This window comes from Panthera tigris, chromosome B1, assembly GCF_018350195.1.
Source record: "Panthera tigris isolate Pti1 chromosome B1, P.tigris_Pti1_mat1.1, whole genome shotgun sequence".
In the NCBI taxonomy this organism is placed as follows: domain Eukaryota; kingdom Metazoa; phylum Chordata; class Mammalia; order Carnivora; family Felidae; genus Panthera; species Panthera tigris.
The window spans coordinates 20,212,026-20,216,716 of NC_056663.1; the positions used below are offsets into that span (position 1 = coordinate 20,212,026).

The following is a 4,691-nucleotide window of genomic DNA, read 5'->3' on the forward strand; positions in this document are numbered from 1 at the left end:
TTAAAAAAAAAAAAAAAAAAAAAAAAAAAAACAGGGGCGTCCGGGTGGCTCAGTCCGTTAAGCGTCCAACTTCGGCTTGGGTCACTATCTCACAGTTTGTGGGTTCGAGCCCCGCATTGGGCTCTGTGCCCACAGCTCAGAGCCTGGAACCTGCTTCGGATTCTCTGTCTCTTCCTCTCTCTGCCCCTCCCATGCTCATGCTGTCTCTCAACAATAAATTAAAGTTTTTAAAAAATCCTTAAAAAAAAACAGACAAAAAACAGAAAAACAAAAAACAAAACCTTCCTAAGATCTGCAGTTTGGGAGCTGACATTACTCTAGTTCTTTATGCAGGTATTAATGGCATCCTCACTGGGTTAATAATCACACATAATAGCAGCCTTGCCTTTCATTGCAAGTTTTTAAAATACCTGTTTATACTCACAATCATAATGTCAACCTTAAAATTCTTAGCAAAACATTCAGGGAAATAATTAATAACGTGGGGTTAAATATCTGGCACTCCCATAAATAATCAAGTGGTAAAAGAAATGTCAGTCATCTCTAACAATCCTGTGAAAAGACATCAAGTTTAGCATTATCAAGTTAATTTTAAAAAATCCTTCAACTGCTGAACTTTCAAGGTGTAATGTTGCCTGCAACTGAGATATGTGCCTATTCAAGATTATCGTCAATATACACGTCAACATCTCTAGTAAACTCTACCTGACCTCACCATGTGAGGAAACAGGGAGAAGGGATAGTGAGAGTATAGCTTAGTACAAGGCTTGAACCTCCAGGAAGTGAGGCAACCGAATTATTGCCCCACCATGCCTCTTTCCCACCTATTTTGATCATCCAGACAGACCTACACTGAAGCAAAATGAAAGCGCTAACATAGAAAAATAAGGCCAAGGAAAGTCTTAGTTTCACACAGAGAAATACCTAGTCACAGTGCCACACGGTGCACTCCTGACCCCAGGATTTTGTACTCTCTTGCTATTGATTGTAAGATGCAGAAGGTAGTACAAATCCATCACTGTCACTGGAAATACTGCACGAAACACACATGCTACAGATAACTTATCAGAGTAAAAACAAGATTCTGGGACATCAAAAACCCCCACTTAACATGTGTCTAACTTTTTTTCTGAGCTACCAGTTGCCCCTCACCCCACCTCAGACACGACAAATGAAACACAGGCCAATCCACGGAGTCACCAGCTGCCTGGGAGATGGCCAGATATTCGAAGTTCTGCACAAAGATATAAAATGAACTTGTGTGATACTCTTCCTTGGAAATTTAAATTAGGAATGCATAGAAACCAGGCACTTGGCAATAGAAGCTAAGGTGAGAAAATTCTTATAGAGGATTTTAAGGACCAAAAGTGAGCCAAGGTTAAGACAGGAGTGCACAGTAACTGCTAGCCCCTGGCCAATCTACCATCTAGGGACTAAGAGTATAAACATATATGGAGGGGCGCCTGGGTGGCGCAGTCGGTTAAGCGTCTGGCTTCAGCCAGGTCACGATCTCGCGGTCCGTGAGTTCGAGCCCCGCTTCAGGCTCTGGGCTGATGGCTCGGAGCCTGGAGCCTGTTTCCGATTCTGTGTCTCCCTCTCTCTCTGCCCCTCCCCCGTTCATGCTCTGTCTCTCTCTGTCCCAAAAATAAATAAAAAACGTTGAAAAAAAATTTTTTTAAATAAATAAACAAATAAACATATATGGAGACAATTTATTGCTAAGATAAAAGAGATAGTATTTTTAAGTGCCAAGTTCAAAGGGAGCTATTTTCCTAGTGCCAAACTTCCATACTGTATCACGGCCAAATGGTTTAGATTTTTATTAACCACAGGAAGACATATTAAAGGACCAAGAAAATTTGGGGGGAAGGCATTCAGAAAGCCCAGAGAATGAGCCACTCACCCTTCCTCTAATTTATGCGATTGCATGAGAAGCGGGGAATGTAAGGCTAGCACACTCGAAAAGTGTATGAAATTCAGATCGCATCAGGATCGCAAAGAGGAAAGGCTGTTGTGTCAGATTCTCAAGTCATTTATGGGCCTAGAATAGCCATGGAAGACATGTCAGTAACAGGTGGCCAACTAGTCGCCCTCATCAAAGGGCTTCAAATAGGGTAAACGAATTTTTATGGACATGATGTAGATGCAACTGCCTGATATCCTTGATAGGAATGAGCCTACACCCTTTATAATACTATAAAAGTATGCCTAGATGTGCACCAAAGACCATTTATTCCCTCCAACAGACTAAGTCTCTGCTGCCTACCTGCATTTCCAGAGACAGAACATAAGCAGATGATAGCCCAGAGTTGCTAGTGGCCTGGCAATGAAACAGGTGCCCAACTATCTCGTTCCGCCACGATGCCCTCACCCCTATTAGTACACCACCCTCTTTTCCTGATTCCTGACCTTCCTGGACAAGAGCAAAATATGGAGTCATCCACAAGTTTCGAGACAGACAAGAAACAGAAAGGAAGCAGAGAGAGCACTTACATGAACATTTTGGTGTATCATTTGTTGATATTAAAACTGAACAGTTTCCTGCCTTCTGGCCCCGCAATTTCAATCCTACTGATATATTCAACAAAAGTTAATATATGTGAGCCCAAGGGGAAACACGACCACAGCTGTGGGTGCTTTTTCTGCCCATGGTGTCTCAGATTCGTTTTTAAGTAACCGAGAACTTAATCTTCCAGAATGTCAAAAAGAGCATCTTATGCCTCAACACCCACCCCAGCTCCTACAACACAAATGCCCGGAACACCAGGGTTTGTGGGGATACAGTACATCCAGGCATTACCATACAACTACAAGCTGGGAGGGAACCTGGGCACCAACAGCCAGGTCTCAGCATCGTCTGATGTTAACGATTCCACAACCCCCAAAGCCACCACATAAGCTACTGATGCCCTACATGAGGTATGGCACAAAGTTCTGGAACCAAGTAAATGCTTCCAGCCCTGACCTAAAGTTGCAGGCGACTGGCCAGATTAATGGTGGCATGTGGTGAGATCTCACAGATGAAGAAAAATAAGAGTATTGAAACAAGGATGCAGTATAGAAGACAGAATGGAATGAATCTACGAAGGACTATCGTAATTCTCCCACACGCCCTGCTTCCATAAATACAAAAAGACATGCAGACGCTGCTTTAGGGGAAGAAAGTGGACAGAGACGGTCTCACATGGACCAAGGAGAACCTTATGCGAGAATTGAGCCTGCTGAAGATGCCGATGATTATGATGATGGCTTTTCAATGAAGCACACAGCCACCGCCCTCTTCCAGAGAAACTACAGTGTCTTCAGTGAAATCCTCAGTGAGAGTGTGGTGCCAGACATTCAGACAGTTGTCACAACAGCTAGAACGCAGGTTATCACAGAACCTTGATGGTTCATCAACTAGAAGCTAAACTTCTTTGAATACAGGAGACAAACCAGGAAACGAAGAGGAAATTCCTGGGAAGCACAGATTCATAGAACAACGAACTTAAAAGTTTGTGTGGTTTCCAGGTAGAGGTGGATGTGGAAAAAAGCGCCGCTGAAACTGCAGAGGCAGAGAAACAGGGTCACAAAAGGCTGGAGGGAAGAGAGACAGAGGCAGCAGAGCAAGATGAACTCAGGCGGAGCATCACGGTTTGTGAGGAAGTAAACAGAGAAAAATTAACCAAGAGCATCCGGAGGGAGACAGAGGAGACACATCTTGAAGAAGAGATGGAAGGCCAACAGGATGGGGAGGAAGACTCATCTACTCCTGAGAGCAGACAGAAGGGGAGCGCACAGGAGGGGCGGACGGCATGTCTGAGGAAGGGACCAGTTAGTAACAGTGGCTCGGAGAGCAAGAATGCGACAGTGGAGATCCACCATCAGACCACACACCGGAAGATGAAGGAATAGATGTTCAATGTTAATAGCACTTGAAATCAGTAACAAATGGAAGTACCGAAATGCCCATCAACAATGTAGTGATAAATATGTGTGGGGACGTTTGTACGAGAGTAACAAATTTGAAAAAAAAAAAAAAAACGATTTCTACAGGCAATAGCATGTATTAAATCTCACAGACAGAATGTAGAGCCAAAGACCCCGTCCACAAATAAAATTCAGAGTATAGTTTCAGTTATAAAAGATTTCAAATCTGGCAAAACTAATCTATGGTGTGTGAAACCAGGAGAGCAATCATTGTGAGGTAGATATTAAGAGTAATGACTAGAAGGGGATTTAAAAGGGACTTTTATGGCACAAGGAATGCTTTGTATTTTGATCAGGATTGTGGTTATATGAGCATTTTCACTTCAAGATGATTCATCAATCTGTACACTTTTGACTTGTTCACGTTTATGCATGTATACTGTACTTTAGTAAAAAGTTTATTTGGAAAAGGATACACACACACACACCCAGAAAAAAGACATACTATCACCTTAATTATAACAGTACTAATAAGAAAAATCTTAAAAGCAATCAGAGAAAAAAACACAATGCACTCAGAGCAATATGAATATATACGTATTTACTTATTTATATGTATATACACATTATATATGTATGTTTGTATATGTTCTATACATATATTTATATACATTATATACAGGATTATAATACATACATTGTAAACCGTCGAGCAATTACAAAAAAAATTCAAGTTTCCAGTAAGTAATGAAGAAAAGACAGCAAAAGGATAACAAATATTA

The 4,691-nt window shown here is 41.7% G+C and overlaps 1 pseudogene; it reads left to right on the forward strand.

Moving 5' to 3' along the window:
- The first annotated feature begins 2,697 nt into the window (after positions 1–2,697).
- Positions 2,698–3,908, forward strand: LOC102958452 (annotated as a pseudogene).
- The last annotated feature ends 783 nt before the right edge of the window (positions 3,909–4,691 follow it).